Consider the following 25,284-nt stretch of genomic DNA (forward strand, 5'->3'; position numbering starts at 1 on the left):
TGACATAAATGTACAGCTTCATGGGATGGGGGACATAGTGGAGCCCTTGATAGAGCCGATAAAGTGGCTCAATGGCTGACATTCCTTTAAAAATGTTGTGCCTGCAAGTAATCAGGCAAAAGGGGTTCTAAAAATGTAGCTCTGTTCTATTGGGCAATTTCCATTGGCCAAAACTGGTTGTAGTACTGTAACAGGTAAAAATCATAATGCCAACTCTACCGTAAAGCATATAGCGCAGTCCCTAAAAATGATAAACACAATAGCACTTATTAGCCTGAGACATAAAAGAATATGGCACTATTTTCTTTTTCTCAAGGAACACTGTTCAATTACAATAATATTTTAAGCAAAGGTAATTGCCCCTCTAATATTCAAAGGCCACAATGTAACAAGGAGCTGCTTGAACAGGCAGACACAGAGGGAATAAAGCCATATTGATGCGCGGAATACCAATGCATTGTGAGCTATTAAGCCAGGTTTGTAGGTCCATTTGAATTTAGATGAAATTGATAGAGATAGTGATGTTTAGCTTTTTTCCTCTGTGGGGACGCTGTGATTGATTGTGTGCTGAATAGGTCTTATCACTGCCTCACACCTCTCCCTTGACCTGCATGTCTGCCTCTTACAGCCCAAGGATGGATCACATATCAGATGGAAGATGACATGACTAAAAAACAGTAGAGGTTGGAGACCAGCATGCAGTTGAAGCAGGAGAAAACAGTTGATATTATTCATATCTGGAATCAGCTCAGAAGGTGATGCCTTGAGAAAGACCTTCATGCACTCCTTGTGCACCAGCTGTTCTGACTGATACTTGACTTGTACAATATGTGATAGAACAGGGGAAACATTGCAAGCACACCGCACCCCCATACGGAGACATGCAGAGACCCTATTTTTAAGTTGAGCAGCCCCCTTAAATGGTAGCCCATGGGATGGGAAGGTCATCCTTTGCCGGCAAATTAAGGTGGCCATAGACGTAACAATTACGATCTTTCATGGAAAAGATCTTTCCAAGAAAGATCGTTTGTTTCAATACACACGTGTAGAGCTGAATAGTCAGATATACAGGTAGAAACAATAGAATTTGACCTGTATCTGACGATTCAGCACTAACAATGGGCGAAGTTCGGCCGAAGAGCCAACCGATATCCAAGTCTTCTACCGATATCGGTCGGCTCTTTTCCCAACATACACGCACTGAATATCGTATGAAAATTTGTTTCGTAGGATATTATCTGGATGCCTATGGCCACCTTTACTGATATACACTTTCCATATCCAACTATATAGGGGCTTATATCTTTTGATGACAATACTTTTCCCCCCCTTCCTATGACTGACAGCTATGCACCCCCAGTGTTATATGGATCACCCTATGTGATCACCAACAAAAAGTGAGCGGTGGCTTATTGCTTAATTTAGGGGGGATAAACCCATGGGACGTTCATCAAAAGGAGGTGGGTGCCATAGCCCTAATGAATTCATATACTATTATCTGTACATACCTTTGCACAGGTGCCGGTATGAAAAGGGTATTCACTATACCCAAGCAATATAAATAGTCCATTCAGAAGGAAGACTTATACAGGCGTTTATTGCAGTGGATTCATGGAACTGTTTTGAGTACATCAAGCCTCACTGAGAATTAAAGCACACAGTTTCTCAACGTGACTGTGGTCCTAGTCTGACTACTTTCGGTACCATTGAAATTCTCAGACTCATTAGTTCATCCTTGGATTGGTACAATAGCAATGGCTTTCATATAATATTCCTAATGCATAGGGATTTGTATTACTCTCACATCATATCTGCTGTTGCCGTGTATATAGAAATACTTTCTCCAACAATGATTTTCATGCAGCCGTGCCATATATATTATTAATAAGCTTCGCTGCTCCAAAGGAGCGATGTCTGGACTTGTTGCTGCATCACAAGGCTGTAACCTCAACAATATTGCCTTGCATTCCTTCTATTCTAGGTGAGAAAGTATAATGTGCCAGCCTGCTGTATGAGCAGCAATTATAGAGGGTCATGTGCACACACAAAATTGCCTACTGATTTATCTTTATTATTGGAGCAGTACATGAAAGATTATTCTTGAGACAAATCCTTACTATTCAGGCAAAACTGTGATGGTCATGGTGCTGTTTTATTGACCGGGATCAACTGGGATCTTGGATTCTGATTTCCATTTGTCTCCAATTATGACTTTACTTTATCTTAAAGTCCCAGTGGGCATCTATTTTCTATAATGATATCTGTCTGTCTATCTATCTACTCACTCTATCACTAACTTCATCTATCTATCTATCTATCTATCTATCTAACTCTATCATCTATCTATCTGAAAAAAGTGAAAACATCAAAATGTACTGTATTTGTTAATAATAAATACATTTAGATGTTTTCCACTTTATCTTAAAGGCTCAGTGTGCATCTATTTACTATAATACTATCATCTATCTATCTATCTATCTATCTATCTATCTATCATCTTATTATCATCAATGTGTTTACCTCAATTTCTATCTGTATTTATAATGTCTATTTAGCTATGCATTGTTAGCTCTATTTATCCTCCTAATATCCCACCTTGCCTTCTTCTGCCTTTCTCCTTATAATAAATAATAATCAATAATAAATACATTTAGATGTTTTCCACTTTATCTTAAATGCCCAGTGTGCATCTATTTACTATAATACTATCATCTATCTATCTATCTATCTATCTATCTATCTATCTAACTATCTATCTATCTATCTATCTATCTGTCTATCTATCGTCTATCTAACTATCTATCATCTTATTATCATCAATGTGTTTACCTCAATTTCTATCTGTATTTATAATGTCTATTTAGCTATGCATTGTTAGCTCTATGTATCCTCCTAATATCCCACCTTGCCTTCTTCTGCCTTTCTCCTTATATTTTCCTGTTTATCCATCTTTTTCTCTATTCAGTCATCCAATTTTCAAAGACTTACTGACAACAGCTAAAACCTAGATGATATCAGATGAATTGAAACATTATGTATACAACATATAGATGCAATTATAGGATACAAATAAATAAATATATGCTGAACCATTATGATAAGAGACATGGGGCGGAATGATTAATTTATCTCATCATTTCATAGGGAGATTGCATTGTCCTTCAGACTCTTTTACAGTGTAGCCATCCCCATCCCCTGTTATTGTATCTGCAATATAGGAGCACTTGCTAATATAAAATGCGGGTTTACTTCCAAAGCACTGAATAATCAGACCCTACATTGAACAAATCTTTTAAGATTATTCAGATCTCTGAATGACATAACCAGTAACCTCTGCTTCAATATAATTTGCCTGTATGATTTGAGTTCATGATGGTAAAGGCCTTATGGCAGTGGGAGTGAATTTGACAAGTGAGTATTGTGTATTGTATAAAAGTGGGACTAGAGTTTAACTGGTGTAAAGTCAGAGCTGGATATGTTGAGCAAAAGAGGGAAGGTAAACCAAATTCAGATTAATTTCTAGACTTTAAAATAATTCTGAATATTCAAAGTGACTAAATTGAGATGAATTACCAGATATAATTCCAAAGAACTAAAGTAATTATTTTTAGACTTTGAATAGATTCCAAAAGATTGAGGAAACAAAATTCAGATAATTTGCTAATTGTAAAGGAGAGATGCAAGGAAATTCCCCTGTGGTACTCCAATAACAACACCACTGGTTTGGTTAGAAAATGCTCGATTTACCACAACTCTTTGTAATTTATCTTTCAGCCAGTTCTCTAACCAAGTACAAATTCTATGTTTCAGGCCAATATTCCTTAATATAACCAGTAACCTTCGGTATCGTACTCTATCAAATGCTTTAGAAAAGTCTTAAAGGGGTTGTTCCCCCTTTAAATTAACTTAGTATGACATAGAGAGTGACATTCTGAGACAATTTGCAACTAGTTTTCATTTTCTAATATTTGTGGTATTTTGAGTTATTTAGCTTTTTATTCAGCAGCTCTTGAGTTTGGAATTTTAGCAATCTGGTTGCTAGGGTCCAAATTACCCTAGCAACCTTGCACTGATTTGAATAAGCGACTGAAATATGTATAGGAGAGGCCCAAATAGAAAAATGAGTAATCAAAAGAAGCAGTAATAATAAATGTGTAGCTTTACAGAGCATTTGTTTTTTAGATGGGGTCAGTGACCCCCATTTGAAAAGTTAGAAAGAGTCAGAAGAAGAAGAAGGCAAATAATTTAAAAAACTATACAAAATAAATAATGAAGACCAAATGAAAAGTAGCTTAGAATTGGTCATCCCAGAACATACTAAAAGTTAACCACCTCTTTAATAGATCACATCCACTGTCATCCCAGGGTCTAGGTTCCTGCTCACCTCCTCATATAAGACATTCAAATTTGTTTGGCAAGATGCATAAAACCACACTGGCAAAAAGTCACAGTATTGAGATTTTCAATGTATTGAAGTACCTTATTCCTTATTACACCTTCCAAAAACTTCCCTATCACTGACAGGCTGAGAACTGGATCTTTTTTTTAAAAAAAGTTGGCTCCACATTATCCATTTGCAATGGTTTGGCACCATGTCAGACCTCAAGGATTCCTGAACAATTATGTAAAGAGGATTGCCAATCATGGTGCTGAACTTGTTTAGTATCCTGGGATAAGCTTGTGCCTCGTTTTTCTAGACTGATGAAAAATAACAGTTCAGAATTAGTGATGGGCGAATTTGCGCCGTTTCACCTCGCTGAAAAATTCGCGAAACGGCGAAAAATCCGCGAAACGGCGAAAAATTCGCGAAACGCCGTGGCGTCTCGTTTTTGACGCCGGCGTCCGTTTTTGACGCCGGCGTCCGTTTTTTCGAAAAAAAAAATTCGAATTTATTCGCTGGCGGCGAATCGCGCAAATTCGCCGCGAATTCGCGCCTGGCGAATAAATTCGCCCATCACTATTCAGAATCTCTGCTTTTTCCCTGCTCTCATCAATCAATTGACCTTACTCTGATAATAAGGGTCCCATCCCTTCTTGCTTAATTTATTTTACTACTTACATATTTAAAGAGTAATACATGGAAATAAAATCATATTATCTTTATGTGACATAGAATTGTCAGCCCTGAAAGATGAATTACCTATATGATATCATAGTTATTCAGACATTGTGGAGTGCCATTATATTTTTACAATTCTCAGTTGTAAAGACAGTGGTTCTGGTGAACCAAATGTTGCAACTTTCATTGAAATATTCACCCCATCCACATGTGTTCAAGAATCAACTTTCAGTTTTCAACTATACAATAGGCTTCAGTATTCAGTCTAGACACAATGTTCTGTATATGTATTCAGACCATGCTGAAACTGATGACCAGTTTGCCTATCTTCCATGCCAATCAATATACAATATAAAGTGTAGGGAGAAGTTCCCAGCAGAGTAACACGAAGAAAAGAAAGGACTCGCTGCATATCTTTGTTCTGTGGTGACTGGAAATTCCATTTAAATATAAAATAAGGTTCTCGTTGCTGGAGATCCATATTGCCATACCCAAAACAATCACTTTGCAGAATAAAGAGAGCATCAAAGTGCATTGTTTCTGCATTAATGTGACAGTGCTTTCCATTACATTCCCTGCGGATATTACTCCTCTGGTTATTTCAACATATTTCCACAATATTATGTTGATGTATTCCATATTTCTTTCTATTTGTACATTTTTTTCCCTTTTGCTTTAAGAAATGCCTTCTGTAAGGTATTCCGGGTGCTCAGCTTGGTGCTGCATATATATGAATATCATTAGCTTCTATCAAGGCGACTTAGGTTGTGGGTAATTTGTCTACAGAGGAAAGGAAGGTGTTCAAGGAACAATCACTGGACATAGATTGGATATGGGTGACATTAATCCTGTTTATTCTGTTTCTGCTGCTTATAATAAGAGGAGGATCTGGGTGTTCAGGGCAAACTAAGCACAGTAGCTTATTTTCAGTTGGTCACACTGTTGATGAAGCTGCACCCTATTGTGGAGGAGAGTTTTAAATTTCTAGGATTGGGTGTAGGGCTAAAACAGTATATGAAACCCCCCCTGATTCATTTCAGTGCAATCTCAACCCAACTCCAGTGAATGCAACAGAAATTAACAATGGTCTTTAGTATTAGGATAAAATCAAAGTGGCTGACTGATTTTAACAAATCAAGTACATGTATTCCTTAATTATAGGAATCATGATACCAAATATCTCAAAATGAAATTCTAGCCCCCTTAGTTCACAGTTCGTCCCATAAGAACATATAGGCTTTAATAGTTTTCTGGCTTATTCCGTTAAAACGTCTCTATAAAACCCAACATTTGGTCTTTAGCTGATGAGGCGATGCATATATACACATGAAAACATTGTTGTAACAGATATGCGGTCAAAGAACTGGCCTTTAAGTTGGGTTTTCAAGAGCATCTAGTAGAGCAGACAGACATTTTCCGACGTTTTACCCTTAATGGTCTTCTGCCCCTTATAGCAGCCATGTTATGGTTTGGAACCTATTGGTAATGATGGGCAAATTGGTGCCGCTTACCACGAAATTTGCGAAACAACGAAAAATTTGCCAAACGCATTGAAGTCAATGGGCATCAAAATCATTTTGACATGCGTGACAATTTTTATTTTTTAAGTGTGACTATTTGGTCCAAATGCATTAAAGTCAATGGGCGTTCGAATAATTTTGACGCACAACAATTTTTTTAGATACTCCGGATTTTTCGCAGATGAATTGTCACAGTTTCGCAAATGAAATGCAGAAATTCACCACAAACTCGTGTCTGGTGAATTTATTTGCCCATCACTACCTATTGGTCTAACTATATAATGAATAAGATAACATCTTTGGGTTTATATGCCCCATACTGTATATATACTCTGGTCTCTACTAACCATTAGTATCAAATGAAACAAAATTTCCTTGACTAATGGAGGCAGAATTTTGAAAGCTAGAATTTTATTTCTTCAGGTGACAAAAGGTTTACACTGGGGCAAATTTTGCTCATTTAACTTCATAACCAACAAAGTGCTTGTACAAAGACTTTCAGTAGGAGATATTTCTACTTAGATTTAGATGACTCAGATGTCGGAGCCCTATTTATAAGGATCCTTTATCAGTCGATTGGGAAAGATGGAATGAACTTGCTAAGAAAAGAACAGGACAAAATATAATAAGTACCGACTGTTCTTATGGCTAAATTTCAATCGCTCCACACGCAAGACCTCAACTACCAGTGTAAGGCTGGTTTCCCATGGCTCCGAATTAGCCTTTATAGGCAGTAATTGGACTCCCTGCTTAACTTTGTATTGCCTTTGTTTTATTCTCTGGTACAGCATGTGCTATTTTGCAAGCAGGGATCTTTGAAGTTGTAGACTAAGTTCTGAACACAAAGTCCGAAAACACATGAAAACATAAGAGTATGAATGTAATTAGGAACTGACTCATCTCAGCTGCCCATTATCCAACTTTCTGGGATTAGTCTGGCAAGGCCTATCTTACTTCATGCTCAGGGAAGTCGTGTATCTATTCCTGACTTCCTCCCTACTGGGTTCCATATTTCTATGGTTATCATCCTATCTGTGATGGCTGATTCAGTTAATGCCTTTAAGAATGGCTTGGATGATTTTTTGGACAGACATAATATCAAAGGCTATTGTGATACTAAGCTCTATAGTTAGTATAGGTATGGGTTTATAGAATTTATGTTAGAGTAGGAAGGGGTGTGTGTATGGATGCTGGGTTTTCATTTGGAGGGGTTGAACTTGATGCCTTTTTTCAACCCAATTTAACTATGTAACTATCTCAGCTGCCCATTTCCTTAATACCCAAAATTCGGACTACTTATATTTATTCTTATTCTCAGTGGAGCATTGTGTCCATCCCAGGCTTTCTGTATCTGTGGTCCTTGGCCCATCTGACCTGCCTATCCCAAGCTTTCTCTTGAACCAGTAACTCTACAAGAGCAGAATTCTGAGCTTTTGGCCAGAAGCGGTTCCAGATAACAGTGTAACACTGCAAAAACACCAGGGGCACACCAAAGATGGAAACACAAGTGCAATGTTGCAACATGACTTTAAAAGAGCACCAAACACATTATATACGGATAAAGTCAGTCAGTTTTTCAATACAAGCTGGTCCTTGGGAAAGTAGGGTTTCCATGATGGTACAATACAAAGGTTTGCCCAGAGGGATAAATTGAACATCTGGGCAAGCAGGTTGTGCATGATGCTACAATTTCACCGTTGCTCATGGAGGATGAAGATAAAATTGCAAAAGTAGGCTCTCCAATGATGTGCCAAAACAAGGTTGTCCATAAAAAGGTAAAGAGAAACTGGAAGTAGGAGACTGTACATAATGCTACACTAAAAAGTATTTAATAGGGAAAAATGGCAAGGTATTTTGTCCATGACTCTTCAATTCATGGCTTCCCATAAGAAGATGAAGAAAAAAATGATGAACCAGGTTTTCCAGGATGATACAATGTATCTAGAGAGGAGAACAGAAAAGTGGAAAACTAGGCTGTCCATGATGTTACATTACAAGGTTGTCTGTAGAAAGAGGTGATGGAAAAAGAGGACAAGAATCTTGTTAATGACTATACAAAGAAGGTGGGTTGTCCATGAAGCTCCAACTAAGTTTTATATGTTCCCTGCATACCATAAGAAATAGCAAGATCTCCATTAAGCCCACATTAAGTGCTGATACACGTACCAGCAATTCCAATAAAGATCATAAAAGAGAGTCATTTTCAGCAATTGGTCATTTCTCTGAATTGTCTGAGGAACGGGATTGTTTCTCCAGTTGCACTTGCAGCAACACATCTCCAGTAGCAGTTATTTACTCTCCATTATCCCATAAACACACGGCTCCTGTTATCATCAATACCGAACAATGACACGGAGGCCTGACCCACCATCAAGTGTCATCAAGTCACAGACTTAGAGAGTGCTGAAGTGACAGACTGCTTCCTGAATCTATGGAGAGTCCCTAGGACAGAAAGCAACGCTTACAGCTCAATTTACAGGCAAGTCATTGATATTAAGCTGCTCCGGTGAATGGGAGAAATGATGAGCCACATCACTGGCTCACTGGTTCACTGGTATCACTCATGTATTATAAGGAATAATGTACCCCCTACTGTAAATTATAAGGATATTAGAAGTCACTGAGGGGTTCTGTGACCATATAAAGGCACAAGGCTGCAGGCTGAGTTATACAGTGAACTCTGAGTATCACTCGTGTATTATAAGGGATAATATACCCCCTACTGTAAATGATAAGGAAATTAGAAGTCACTGAGGGGTTCTGTGACCATATAAAGGCACAAGACTGCAGGCTGAGTTATACAGGGAACTTTGAGTATCTCTTGTGTATTATAAGGGATAATATACCCCCTACTGTAAATTATAAGGATATTAGAAGTCACTGAGGGGTTCTGCGACCATATAAAGGCACAAGGCTGCAGGCTGAGTTATACAGGGAACTCTGAGTATCACTCATGTATTATAAGGAATAATGTACCCCCTACTGTAAATTATAAGGATATTAGAAGTCACTGAGGGGTTGTGTGACCATATAAAGGCACAAGGCTGCAGGCTGAGTTATACAGATAACTCTGAGTATCACTCATGTATTATAAGGGATAATGTACCCCCTACTGTAAATGATAAGAATATTAGAAGTCACTGAGGGGTTGTGTGACCATATAAAGGCACAAGGCTGCAGGCTGATTTATACAGGGAACTCTGAGTATCACTCATGTATTATAAGGGATAATGTACCCCCTACTGTAAATGATAAGGATATTAGAAGTCACTGAGGGGTTCTGTGACCATATAAAGGCACAAGACTGCAGGCTGAGTTATACAGGGAACTTTGAGTATCACTTGTGTATTATAAGGGATAATATACCCCCTACTGTAAATTGTAAGGATATTAGAAGTCACTGAGGGGTTCTGCGACTATATAAAGGCACAAGGCTGCAGGCTGAGTTATACAGGGAACTCTGAGTATCACTCATGTATTATAAGGAATAATGTACCCCCTACTGTAAATTATAAGGATATTTGAAGTCACTGAGGGGTTCTGTGACCATATAAAGGCACAAGGCTGCAGGCTGAGTTATACAGGGAACTCTGAGTATCACTCATGTATTATAAGGGATAATGTACCCCCTACTGTAAATTATAAGGATATTACAAGTCATTGAGGGGTTATGTGACCATATAAAGGCACAAGGCTGCAGGATGAGTCATACAGGGCATGGAACTCCAAGGTATTGTGTAATAAGTAGAGAGTGCATTATTTCTTACAATGCACGCCTTTGAAAAATACAGTCATTTAAATCCTTTATATCCTATTGTAAAATATGAGGATATTAGAAGTAATGTTGGAGTTCCATAACTTTTATAAAAGCACTCCACTTTTATTTTATGTGATCAGCAGTGACTTTTATATGTACTTAATGCAAAGAGGGGATAGATCTGTTTTAGGTCAGGCTCCAAGTTTAGTAAGGGGGTGTGTATTTGGCAAACTTCTATTGTTTACTACAGGCATTTAATGAAAAGAATGAAGGATTAGATCCAACTTGAAAAGGAAAGATCTGAGAAATTAGCTATGTTCTTAGATAAGAGAACAAAAAAGGAAAAGTGCTCACCACTAATTTTTAAAACCATTAGGCGGGGGTGCAATGAGGCTGTGACCACAAAATACATATAGACAAATACAAGACTCCTCTGCACTCAACCCATTATCAATATATTTAGGACAATAAGACATTTTGTGCCTTAAGCTGCTAATAAAAATGCTTACCCTTTAGGGCTAGTCCACACGGGGAGATAGCGACGCGTTTGCGGTCGCGGCGACAAAGCGCCGCGACAGTCGCCGCGACAGTCGCCGCGACCGGCGCAGGCGACAGTTTTGTATGGGCGCCTATGTAAAAACGCCTGTGCTAACCACACGAGGCGATGCGCTTTTCAACAGTCGCCTGAAAAAGCCTGGCGAGGCATTTTCAGGCGACTGTTGAAAAGCGCATCGCCTCGTGTGGTTAGCACAGGCGTTTTTACATAGGCGCCCATACAAAACTGTCGCCTGCGCCGGTCGCGGCGCTTTGTCGCCGCGACCGCAAACGCGTCGCTATCTCCCCGTGTGGAATAGCCCTTAAACAAAACAGGGATTGTTTGTCCACATATTGCAATATATTTAAGCTGGCCAACTACGTCACAGTCTTCCCAGCATAGTTGGCCAGCTTTAATATATTGCAATATCTGGACAAACAATCTGTTTTGTTTAAAGGGTAAGGCATTTTTATTAGCAGCTTAAGGCACAAAATGTCTCATTGTCCTAAATATATTGATAATGTGTTCAGTGCAGAGGATCTCTTGAATTTGCTTATATAAGAGAAGCCTTAGCTGGGAAAAATCAGTGGCATAAATTCACAGCACCAGGGTCCCCCAGCAAAAAAAAAATCAGAGGGGTCCAGTAACCCTTACCTGCCTGTTTGTTTCCCCCGCATACACTTATACTTATACATTTACACCGACAGCAGAATCACAGTGAAATAACTTTGTAGCTTTAATTGTGCACTGATATTCACATTTCTTAAAGGGTCATTTCACATCACAAAGGGATGGTTCACCTTTAAGATAAATTTTAGTATGTTATAGAATTACTTATTCTAAGCAACTGTTAAATTAGTCTTCATGTATTTATTTGTATCGTTTTCTAATTATTTGCCTTCTTCTTCTTCGGACTCTTCACAGCTTTTTAAATGGGCGTCCATGACCCCATCTAAAAAAACAACTGCTCTGTAAGGCTACATATTTATTGTTATTGCTACTTTTTATTATCTTTTTATTATCTTTCTAGTCAGGGCCTCTTCTATTTATATTCTAGTCTCCTATTCAAATCAGTGCACAGTTGCTAGGGTAATTTGGACCCTGGCAACTAGATTGCTGAAATTGAAAACTTGGGAGTTGCTGAATAAAAAGCTAAATAACAAAAAAACACAAATAATAAAATGGCAGCACAGGTGCCTTAGGGTACATTATAGGGTCAAAAGAAACGTTAAGACAGGTACATAGATTGATATGAGCCTTATATGTAGGGTTGCACCGAATCCAGGATTCGGTTCAGGATTCGGCCAGGATTCGGCCTTTTTCAGCAAGATTCGGATTCGGCCGAATCCTTCTGACCGGCCGAACCAAATCCGAACCCTAATTTGCATATGCAAATTAAGGGTGGGGAGGGAAATCGCGTGACTTTTTGTCACAAAACAAGGAAGTAACATTTTTTCCCCTTCCCACCCTTAATTTGCATATGCAAATTAGGGTTCGGATTCGGTTCAGTATTCAGCCGAATCTTTCACAAAGGATTCGGGGGTTCGGCTGAATCCAAAATAGTGGATTCGGTGCATCCCTACTTATATGTGACACACAATGGCACAGCCCTATTTAAGGCTGTATATAAAAATAACAATGTAATTATTAAAGGGATAATTATAGGATGACAGAATTCCTGTAACAGAAGGGTCTGAGCCAAACTGGAGCCTGTATAATAAAGTGATTAGCAGCCACTCGCCCGGCGCATTAATAACATTAAGCAGAAGTTAAAGATCTTTTTATTACCAGAAACATTAATTATGGGTAATTTTACTCCCTGGGATCAATAGCAACCTCACTTAAATATGAACCTGTCACCGATTGTGTTGATTTTGTTTGAGCCCTGATTAGAATGGACATCGATATTATTGATATGTGCAGTGGTTGAATATTATATAATAATTATTGCTCCTTATTAATCCTCCCAGGCCCAAGGGGTTAAATAGATACACTCAGCAGGGACCCAACACATCTATAAAGGAAAAGTAAAGTGGGTGGTGATTATATATTTATTAATATATGAATAGAAATAGGTTTTTCTATGAATACGATTATCCTGTTATTTCTGTCTCTCCGGGGAGGGTTGTGACCTGCAATGCCACGTGCCTAACAATAGATGGAGCTGTGTATTGTACTGTCCAGTTCTCACACCAGTAGCTGGAAAATGTTCTCTAAACAGAAATCTGACGGTTGACAACTGCTCTGCCCCCTGCTGGTCGGATGAGCACATGAAGTTGTTACAGAAAGAGAGGCGAATATAACCCCAAGAATGGTAACAGCATATGAGCCACTGTAGGGACATATATATATATCTATGATTACACTTTATTTATATATAGTGCAGAGTACAGAATATACTATATACTATATATATTATATAGAACAGAACAATACACATTCCAATCAGTCCCTGCCACCGTAAGCTTACAATCTAAGGCCCCTCTCACTTTCCCATCATTCCTTGCCCCAGCGAGCTTACAGTCTAATATTTCTATCACATTCCCATCAGTCCATGCCCCAGTGAGCTTACAGTCTAATATTTCTATCACATTCCCATCAGTGCCTGTCCCAGTGAGCTTACAGTCTAATATTTCTATCAAATTCCCATCAGTCCCTGCCCCAGTGAGCTTACAGTCTAATATTTCTATCACATTCCCATCAGTCCCTGCTCCAGGGGAGCTTAAAATCTCAGTTCCATATCACATTCCCATCAGTCCCTGCCCCAGTGAGCTTGCAATCGAATGCCCCTATCACATTCCCATCAGTCTCTGCCCCAGTGAGCTTACAATTTAAGGTCCCTATCACATTCCCATCAGCCCCTGTCCCAGTAGGCTTACAATCTAATGTCCCTATCACATTCCCATTCAGTTCCTGCTCCAGCTGAGCTAACATTCTCAAGTCCAATTGTATCAGGAGCCAATTAACTTGCCTGTCTATTCTCTGGGTGTAGGATAACACCGGGGGTACCTGACAGAGAACATACACACTCTTACAGATTGTCTCCTGGCTGTAGCTGAAACTAGGACCCCAGTGCTGCATAATACCACTGAATAATAACTATTATTAAAAAATATATCATGTGTATATGGGAATATGACAAAATATTCCATGCACTAGTCACCCCCCAGCTCAGGTTAAACAAAGCAAAGAGAGAAACAGTTGCATTAAAGAGACGTGCAAAGCTGATGAGAGCAGCACAGTGCACGGGAGGAGAGCAGCATTGTGTATAATCATCTGTTGCTGTATGTAATGGATCCAACCATCACTTAGACTTGTTTGTGCTGTCAGCACTCCGCAGGGAAACTGGATTAGCCATGTATCTCATGCTTTAATGAGTCCTGCATCAGCTGCTTACCCACAATCCACCGCTCAAACAGGTTCTGGTGTCTCCCACCCAAAGCCCCTTTTTCCCCTCTAATTCAGCATTTTTTTTTTACTTGTTCTTTCATTCTGAGCAAATACTACGAGGAATATTGTCAATTCTGTATTAAATAAAGAGGATAACGTAGGGGAAGTTCTATAATTAGATATAAAAAAAACGCAGTCTCATCTAACCAATTGCAAACTAATTATTCCCCACAGCAGAGATACATAATCCATCATGGCGGCTAATGGGCGGGAGGTGGAGTCTCTGATTGTGATCTGGCCCGGTGGTACTGTTTATTCAGTTGGAGCCTTTAATAGAGATGCGGCAGTACTTAATGGTTTCTGTGGTTACATTCCATTAATAGCAAAGGCCCAGGTCAGCTAAACAGCTCTACCACACCTGGTTATAGTTCTGCAATCTGTAATCAAGGGGCATTATGCTAATAAGTAATCAGAGCTCAATGCACACACAATCACACCCCTAATCTGCCTGGGCAATGCCCTGGTTCTGCCCATGATCAATGCAAATCCTGCCCCTTTCATGGCAAGGCATGCCCCAAATCACACCATTCCTTCTTGGGAACCCCTCTTAGTCACTTAGCTTGCAGCACCCCCTGTAGTCCCCTCATAGTAGCCCTCTCTGGATATGATGGCTTTTATCACTGGTAGGGGAAATAATTGTATATAAATATGCCCTTCCATTGCAAGGGCATAATTGAGTTATGTGCGGGACAGGAAAAACTCAAGCCTGCTCCCAATCCTAACCTGCAAACTCCATAACCTACACCCGAATGTAATCTGCAAAACCATAACCTGCACCCAATCCTAACCTGCAAAACCATAACCTGCACCCAATCCTAACCTGCAAAACCATAACCTGCACCCAATCCTAACCTGCAAAACCGTAGCTTGAACCCAATCCTAACCTGCAAAACCATAACCTGCACCCAATCGTAACCTGCAAAACCATAACCTGCACCCAATCCTAACCTGCAAAACCATAACCTGCACCCAATCCTAATCCGTAGGACCATAATTTGCACCTGTCCTAACCTGCAAAACCATTACATGCACCCGATTGTAATCTGCAAAACCATAACCTGCACCCAATCCTAACCTGCAAAACCATAACCTGCACCCAATCCTAACCTGCAAAACCATAACCTGCACCCAATCCTAATCCATAGGACCATAACTTGCACCTGTCCTAACCTGCAAAACCATTACATGCACCCGATTGTAATCTGCAAAACCAGAACCTGCACCTGTCCTAACCTGAAATACCAGAACCCCAATCCTAATCCGTAGAACCATAATTTAAACCCAGTCCTAACCCACAAAACCAGAACCTGCACCCGATCCTAAACCGTAAAACCATATTCTGCACCCGATCCTCTTCCACACAACCATAATCTGCACCCCTATTCTAAATCTCAAAACAACAAAACTATAGCCTACCCCAACCTGCAAAGTGTTTGAACCCAGACCCAACCTGTACCTGCGTCTTCCTGCTCCGTACATTTATGTAAGCGGTTCGTTCCTAGAAAGGGAATCTCCAGGAGAAGAGGAGAAGTGTTGTTTGTGCTGCAACAAACCAAAACCTGCAATTGTCACCCAAATTTCAACATGTACACCATTAGTTTGAATAATAGCAAAAAGGGAAAATTTAAAAGGGAAAGGAAAAGTCTGAACAGAGCCAAATTGTACCTCTAGAGCCAACCTGGTGCAATCAAGAAACAGATTGTTGACTAAGATAAAGTGTTGGCAACCAATCAGAAATTTTAATTCATTTAAGGGATTGAAGTCTCATTGGTTAATACAGGTTACAGCATCAGTGCAATATCTCCTGTAGGACCAATGCTCCTTTACTCTTTCTAGGGCCACTAGTACAGTACCGCCTCTTCCTGTGAAGGGAAAACATGGGGGTAGAATAGTTCAGGGAAATAATAAGATAATGCAAAGCATGATTCCAAGTGTACAAATAACCTGAAATATAATCAGCTCTAGGGGACATGGGGAGGGGGTGACTGAATCAGGCCGCACTCCCCCCCCCTCACAGGGGGAAAAATAGCAGGTTCAAGTTAGAGTCGGACTGGATTGGAGAGACCAAGGGTGACTGCGATGCAACTGACCATCTTATATTGTAATACAGATGATCTCTTGTCTTCACATTAAATAAAGTTTCTTTTTTCATCCTAAGTAACAATGGCAGCACAGGGTGGTGGGTCAGTACAGCACTAGCACTGGATCAGCATTACTTCCCCCAATGTGAAAATGCAGAGGAATATTTAATTATAAAACAATCTATTTATTTGCCTCCCTTGCCCCCTAATGGGCTGTCATTGTGCAAGCAGTAATGGGCTCTCCAGGCTCCGCTATATACTAACAGCAATAAATCATTACCCCTATACAGATACCAGCACAGAAAAGTCATCTGATCAAGAGTGGGGAACAGCTATAGAGAGGAGGAGACCCCAGAAAGGACAGCAAAACTGGGGGGCATCTTGAGAAAAAAAGCTCAGATCCATTTTCAGTTCTTCCAGCTGCTGAATGCCAAATCTCTGCAGGAGATTGTAGTTCAACAATAGCAGCTGGGATATAACAGGAAGGCAGGTTTGTTATAGTAAAAAGGGGTAAGTGGTGGCGGAAGGTGATGGGCAGCTCATTTGAATTAAGGGGGGCACCTTTGAGCCAGCACACACTCTATTCATAGATCATGCCTCCCCGGTGGTTCCGGAAAGCAAAGTGTTACTTGCGCCCAGTGAGAAGGAATAAACCGCCCCTTTGCTTTGCTGGTTGTTAGTGGAAATCCTTTCTGAGAAGCCTATTGATTGTGTCCAACCTGCCCGCATCGTTATATCTCACTCTGAGACTTAATTAGATAAACATTGACAAAGTGCGGGCTCTCCGCCTGGCGCAGGGCAGCCCCCCACTATCGACTTGCCACAGCTCTTCAGTCATTAGGTGCTTTGTATCAGCACATCATCAGCCCCAGGCAGCAGCACCCAATCCGCTCACCTATCACATGGTTCCCTGGGGGGCTCAGCTAAAGAGAATGCTGGGAAGAGGGGGAAACTAACTAAAATCAGATGCATTTTACTGTACTACATAGACACACGCCCATTAGCCTTATGTATCTTAATCCCCCTATAATTGGGCTAATATACTAATATAGGTGTAAAATAGCACCAGTGCAGTTGCACATAGACACCCACTGATGCGGCTACTGAAAGCTAACTACAGAAGAAGCAGACCCCATAGCCATGGACGGGACCTGGGTCTGCTTCATTGGGTAGAAGCTGAATGTTGCAGACAAAATTCCTCAGCCCACCACTTACTTGATTTTCAAGGGTATATACACTTCCTGGCTGCTTCAGAAACCAAATAGTATCCAGTGACTTGTATGGAAGGAGCACACCTATGGCCAATTCCTTTTCAATCCATTTATTGCAGCAGAAAAAACAGCACAAACTTTGGGGGATACCCCCTTTCACCTGAGGTAGGGGGTATCCCCCGAAAGCTTGTGCTGTTTTTTCTGATGCAATAAATGGATTGAAAAGGCATTGTAGAAGGAAGAGCTCTAGCACACCCGTGCTGGGTAATTAATTAACAAGTAGCTTGGTGCTCAGTGATAGAGGCAACGGCAGCCTCCGGTAATCTGTAGAAAGCAAGTACACTGGCACACAAGGCTGTTGTTGCAGGTAACCTCATGCAATATTTTTTAATGCGTAAAAGCTCCGCATTAAAAAATATTGCATGGGGTTACCTGCAACAACAGCCTTGTGTGCCATTGTACTTGCTTTCTTTTGAAAAAGCATTGGCCATAGGTGTGCTCCTTCCATACAAAGTCACTAGAAGCTGCATGTGCCATTGTGCCGTGGGTTAACTACAATATTTTAGCAGTGCGGGTGACCCATAATGTGGCCATGGGGTAGGAGTCTGGAAAAAAGTTTGTGGGGAGAGCAGGTCCCCAAAATTACATCATTGGTAACTGTACTTGTTTTTGGTTGACAGCTCAACCTTTTCTGATGAGTAAAGGCCCCCATACACGGGCCGATAAAAGCTGCCGACAGACCAAGTGTGTGTGGGGCCATCCCCCCCCCCATTGGATCACGGCCGCATCTGTGCGATCCAACCGCCCGTATTGGATGCATTTTGATCCGATTGTCGGCCAGATATCGCCCACTTCATTGTGGGCATATCGGGGAGAGATCCGCTCGATTGGCGAAACGAGCAGATCTCTACGTCTATGGCCAACTTTACATGCATAGATGCAAGTAAACCCTAAAATTACCAGGTGTTTTACCTCTTGGTTCTGTCATACGTTTCTGACTGCAGTTACAGGGTTATATGATTCCTGCCTGGTTGGGGGGAGATTCATTTCTATTCCTTATTATATTTGGTCCGTGTTCTCTGTCCTCCCAAATGCATTCCCTTCTCAGTGACATTTCTCTGTGTGATTTCACTGATGATTTGAGTCCTTTCCTGTAGCGGCAGCAGAGGTGGGATCAGTTCCCAGGTCTGCGATGGAACAATATGATAATTTAACCTTTGTTTCCACCTGCACCCTCCCCAGCACATTGCTGCCGCCAACAGCGCCTCATTATAATAAGAATGGGAACAAAAAGCAATTGCCAGTGATTTTTTGTGCAAAGTCGGGAAATAAATTAAAGATATTGAAATAAACCCCAAACTCGTTTCAATAGAAAATAAAATATAAGTTTAACATAGGGGCCGATTCACTAAGGGTCGAATATCGAGGGTTAATTAACCCTCGATATTCGACTAGGAATTAAAATAGCGCAGATAGTTTGATCGAACGATCGAAGGATAATTCCTTCGATCGAACGATTAAATCCTTCGAATTGAACGATTCGAAGGATTTAAATCCAACGATCGAAGGAATATCCTTCGATCAAAAAAAGTTAGCCAAGCCTATGCGGACCTTCCCCATAGGCTAACATTGACTTTGGTAGCTTTTAGATGGCTAGGGGGGTCGAAGTTTTTTTTAAAGAGACAGTACTTCGACTATCGAATGGTCGAACGATTTTTACTTTGAATCCTTCGATTCGAAGTCGTAGTCGAAGGTCGAAGTAGCCCATTCGATGGTCGAAGTAGCCCAAAAAAAACTTCGAAATTCGTAGTTTTTTAACTTCGAATCCTTCACTCGAAGTTAGTGAATCGGCCCCATAATGTTGGAAACGATTGATTTCTGTTAGTTTAGTAAATGTTAGGGATGCACCGGATCTAGGATTCGGCTCGGGATTTGGGCAAGATTCGTCCTTTTTCAGCAGGATTTGTATTCGGCCAAATCCAAGTGCCTGGCCAAACTGATTCTGAATCAAAATAAAATACATGACTTTTCATCACACAAACAGGGAAGTAAATTTTTTTTAACCGCGTGCTGTGTACGCATTTCTCTTTCGCCGTCATATGCAAATACGGGTTTGGGTTCAGTTCAGTATTCACAAAGGATTCGGGATGTGATCGAAACCTAAAATAGTGGATTTGGTGTAACTCTAGTAAATGTGTAATTTGGGCTGTACAGGGGGGAATTTATTTCTTTCTGCTCATTCCCCATCTGTATTTCTTCCTGCTACAGGGCCACAGAGACCATCGCTTTTCCCCGTATCACCTCATGGGAGAACAGATTTAGTCACTGAATACAAAACAACAACGGTGATCAATGAGATGCACCAAATCGCAACATTGTTTCCAAGGTTTAAAGAAAATCGTATAGTTAATGTCCCCATAGATTTTTCTTTGGTGAGCGACTGATTTTAGTGCAATCCAACCAATCCGTCACATTATCGTGAAGTTAGTGGGAATCGAACGTCCATACAGCTTACGATTTTTCGTCCGACATCGGTGAGAAAATTGATCGGTCACAGTGAAATCTATCTTTTTAGTTGATGGACAAATCGTACATTTAAACGATCGTTTCAAGATAAGTTTTAGAGCTCGGGCCATAGTCAAATTTCTCTCCATGTGACCATAAAGCCCTGGGCATCTACAGGGGACTAATTCTTGTGCAAAGACTTGGCAGTTATCATGTTACAGAATGGCCTATTCCTACAAACTTTGCAATTGGTCTTCCTTTTTATAGTTTGTCTTCTTTTTTTCCTCTTTCCAGCCTTGCAAGGGGGGTCACTGATCTCTGCAACCAAAAACTATTGCTCCACGTGTAAATTTTCCCCTAGCAACTAGACACCTGCCGAAATCCCAAACTGGAGAGCTGCTGAACAAAAAGCGAAATGATTAAACAAAAGAACACCATAAATGAAGACCAACTGCAAAGTGTCTCAGCATATCATTATCTGCAGCATAACCATTTAACAGCTATTTTAAAGGTGATCTACCCATTTCGATTCAAATATGTAACATAGCATTTGTATTAAGTTCGGTATTGTGCAAAGGGGTGTGTAAATGTATTTTTGTGAAGTTGATGGATTTGGGGCATTGCAAATTACCATTTTTTATACCACCCTACCCTAAATTGTTTTTTTTTAACTCCAGCTTTAAGAATTTTATTGTTTATATCATCAATTCCACATTCATAACAGTGCTGCACCTAAAGATGGTTTCACAACAAAGTATACAAAATATATGTATGGAGTAAGGATGTTCTTTAAACAATAATTTAACACCAAAGATTCCCATTGAAGGATTCTCTTGCACATTGTATTAAAGTGAGGTCGAGTGTCAGTGTTTACTTTAATTATTTGCCTCTGTATTAGCACCATTAATGCCAGCGTTGCAGGGCTCATACTGTAATAGTACAGAAGGCTTTGTTTAAAAAAATTGTCAAATATAAAAATTTCAGGTAAAAGTGACTATAGCTCAATGGCATAATTAAATACATACTCGATTACTTGGGAAGCTTAGTTCATCTTTAGCCAGGCTGCTATTTCTAATTGTTTCAGTCTCCTGAGGTCAGGCTATTATAGGCCTGTAAGTCTGACAATGTGGGGAGGTTATTCATACTTTGATAAAATATCACATTCAGTATTATATTCTCGAGAATGACATTAGGAAGAAAGATTTAGCATGGATTTATGAAGGATGGGTCAATCTCCACATTTTGGAGTAGGTTTCCACATGGGGCATTGCAGGGTCTGTTTTAATTGAATTGAGTCTGTTTACTAAGCACTGTTTCAAAATGTGGCTGATAAAGTGCCCCATTTGATAATATGGGCATCAAGTGGGTTGTTGTTTACCCTCTGACCACGTCCAGTTGGCAAAAAAAGCCATGGGGGAGTCACTCATTCAATGGGTGCAGTGTTGGGTAGACCTATGCGCTTTACACTTAAATCACAATAGTAGGTGCTGTGGATTTGGTGCATCAGACACAATACTATAGTGGCAGGAACACGTGGCATTTTTCTCCCCTTCCCAAATAATTTGCTATTCCTGTAGCCCCCGAGAAACCACAGAGGCCATAATTAGCCTGGGTTAGGGAGCAGAAAGGGTGCATAATGGCGTATTTTCTCCTCGCTTGGAATTTATGCACCCGTCTCTCTGGGGGACGCCTGGTGAATATTATTCCTTGCTGTTCAATGTCCATTTCTCGTCTGACTAACAGTAAGTCAATATCTCCGGCCCCTGAGGGCACCTGTGATGCATTGTTTTTTCGGCGAGCAGATTACATTATTCAGGCGACCTACTACACACAAACAGCATAATTTTATTACCTGCCAGCAGTGATGACTGTAAAGTGTCAGCTTGGCTCACGTGGGAATATCTCTGCCGAGAGTTTTCTGTTTTATTTTAACTCAAACTTGTCATCTTTCCCTGAGTTGGATACATCCTGCCTTTATCATTCCATGGGAACCAAGGTTTGTTGGTATTATTATCCTGTATTTATATAGCACCAACATATTCCCCAGCACTGTACAGAGATCTTACATCAATCCCATCTGTCCCTACCCCAGTGGAGCTTGCAATACAATGTCCCTGTCACATTCCCAGCAGTCCCTGCCACAATGGAGCTTAAAAACTAAGGTACATTTTAAATTCCCATCAGTCCTTGCCTTAGAGGAGCTTACACTATAAGAGCCCTATCACATTCCCATCAGTCCCTGCCCCAGTGGAGCTTATAATCCTATGTCCCTGTCACATTCCCATCAGTCCCTGCCACAATGGAGCTTACAAACTAAGGTACATTTTAATTTCCCATCAGTCCCTGCCAAGTGGAGCTTACAATCTAAGGTCCATATCCTATTCCCATCAATTCCTTCACCCGTTAAACTTACAATCTAAGGTCCCTATCACATTCCTATCTGCCCCTGTCCCAGTGAATTTACAATCTTAGGTCCCTATCACATTTGCATCTGCCCCTGCCCCAGTGAGTTTAAGGTGGCCATAGACGCACAGATCCTATCGTACGAATCCTCGATTCGTAAGATTTTCGGATCGTGTGTGGCGAGTGCCGACATCTTTCGTCTGGCGGAGATCAGCCGTTTGGTCGATCAGACAGGTTTGATTTTGACCCGACCGATACCCCGCTGTAGCCCAATGCGCATCGTAATCGGATCGGAACGTTCAGATTACCCCCGATATAGCCATGCTCGTTAATGGCATATCGGGGAAAGATCTGCTCATTTGCCGATGTCACCAAATGAGCAGATCTTTGTGTCTATGGCCACCTTTACCATCTATGGTCCCTATCACATTTGCATCTGCCCCTGCCCTAGTGAGCTTACCATCTAAGGTCCCTTTCACATTTGCATCTAGCAGGGCCGGGCCAAGGTATTTTGGCACCCTAGGCAAGAGCTTGAATTAGTGCCCCCCACCCGGTGGTCCTGCATTACCATTCATATTGTACCCTGTACCTGCCAGCAGCCATCATGTTGCCCCATGTACCTGTGCCAGCACCTATCATAGTGCCCCCCTTTGTACCTGTGCCAGCAGCAGCCAAAAATCCATCTTATTTCCCCCAAATATGTACCTGTGCTAGCAGCAGCAGCAGCCAAAAATCCATCATATTGCCACTAATTATCTGTTTACCTCTGCTAGAAGCTGCCAAGGGGGAGGTGGGGGTTGAAACAAGCAGTTTATAAAATTGAAAACTATTAAAGGCCACACAAACCAGTGTTTAAAAAAAAATACCCTTAAAATGTGCGCCCCCCACATGATTGCGCCCTAGGCGGTCGCCTACCCTGCCTACCCCTAGTTCCTGTCCCTGGCATCTAGGGCTAATTACTTCAGGAGTCATTTAACCAGTCTGTATGTATTAGGGGTGTGGAACCCAGAGAACCCGGTTGTCAGGGGCAAAGTTGTTCTTTTGACAGGTCCTAGGCCTTCATTATGGCTCAAACATTGGTCCAGGCGCAAAATAATTGGAGCATCCCAATTAGGTCCAGTGTATTGGTTGCCAAAAGAGCTGATCTTACATTGTATGCCCAATTTAACACACAAGCACACATTCACAGTCACATATGCTAACACAAACACATACAGACACACTCTTTAGCTAGTGTAATTCATGAACATTGCTTTCACTGTCAGGAATACAGATTGCTGGGGTTCCTCTGGGGCCACACTTCTAAGGAGACGCTGGCTGCCTTTGCTTGAGTTAATATGCTGTGGCCCTTTAATTCCCAGTCCCCGCACTGTTAAATACAAGGCAGCAAAACCAATATTAGTCTTTACAAAACAATCGCCTCCCACCGACTCCTGCGGGGACCTCCGCTTGACTGCGCTAAACCCTCATAAAATCCGGCTCTGCTTTCAAGCTGGAAATCTTATGGCTCTCACCGGAATTGGACAGGGAAGAAAAGCAGCAGCTCCTCTGCGTGTGTGTGTCGTACAGATGGATAAAGGGTAAACGTGACCAGGCTGAATTAATTAAATGCCACATTGTCCCAGAATCTTGGGGCAATGGTACCCGGGCTCCCAGCATCCCCCATGGACATGAATGGAAATTGATTGTCAGCCTTTAGGTTAGCATATTCTACCTAGTGGGTGCTCGCTATCACATTGGAACTCATTGGGGGTAAAAACATGCTGATTTGTGGCTGAGTTTATCATTTTGTAAAGTTTCCCTATGTTCCTAATTGTGCCCTTATATCGTACTGAGGGTCACGGGCATCTTAGGCTACTATTTGTACACGAAACACAGTAAGAAATTCCGCCAGCACTCAGTCTAACCTACATTCTGGAATTGTCCAGCTGCTAGAAATGATAAAAAGCAAGAAAAAAGAATAACACCTCATTTTTGTAACAATTCTTTTTTACTGGCAGAAACCGTGCGCTGACTTTTATTCTTCTTCTTTTTCTGTACAAATCACACGAGCCCAGAATGCCCGAGTGGGAAGGAATGAATTTTGTGAGAGGCACAAGCCCAGACTCGCCATCACGCCGGCCAACTCGCTCATAAATAATTACTGTGAAATCCATGAGCGTCCGCGATTTTTTTGCCAAGAATTTAATGGAAATCTGCCCTCCCACCTAGCGCTGCCCAGAGTATTAGAATTATAACAAAATAAAGGGGAAATTCATATAGAAATATACAAATTGCTTCCTAAAAGCCACAAAGTAACATCCAGGGGCTGATTTAAAAATTGCGGCCTCAACTCTGCACAGCTGTTTGCACCCCCACCAGCCCTCACTTACCACCACTTCTCGCACCACCCTCCAACCACACCTGCTCCTACACGATCTTCTTCACTGGGGACTGGGCAGGTGGGAGATCTAAATGTCCATCCAAATCTTCAGCCCAGTCCCCAGTGCAGCTGCAGCCAGTGGGCAACATGAAACCCTCAGACTCTTGCCTCCCTAGACCGGACCCTTTCTGGCCTGCTCACAAATCTGACACTATGGGGAGATCAGGCCTGGACTGGGAGTAAAGTTGCCACCTGGCCAGTATTTTACAGGCCCAGCCGGTAAAACATCTGCCCCCTCAGAAAACCTGGAGGGGGCCACGGGAGATACAACAGTTTTTAAAATTTCCTGTACGCCGATACCCATTGCTCTGGTCCCAATGATGAAAATTTGAGGGAGGGGA

General features: G+C 41.1%; 1 protein-coding gene across 1 annotated transcript in view; it reads right to left on the bottom strand.

The window, feature by feature from the left end:
* Positions 1-25,284, bottom strand: part of LOC108716517 (MAM domain-containing glycosylphosphatidylinositol anchor protein 1) — a 195,216-nt gene that overhangs the window by 148,700 nt on the left and 21,232 nt on the right. The window lies entirely within an intron of this gene.

Source organism: Xenopus laevis, chromosome 5L, assembly GCF_017654675.1.
Source record: "Xenopus laevis strain J_2021 chromosome 5L, Xenopus_laevis_v10.1, whole genome shotgun sequence".
NCBI lineage: Eukaryota > Metazoa > Chordata > Amphibia > Anura > Pipidae > Xenopus > Xenopus laevis.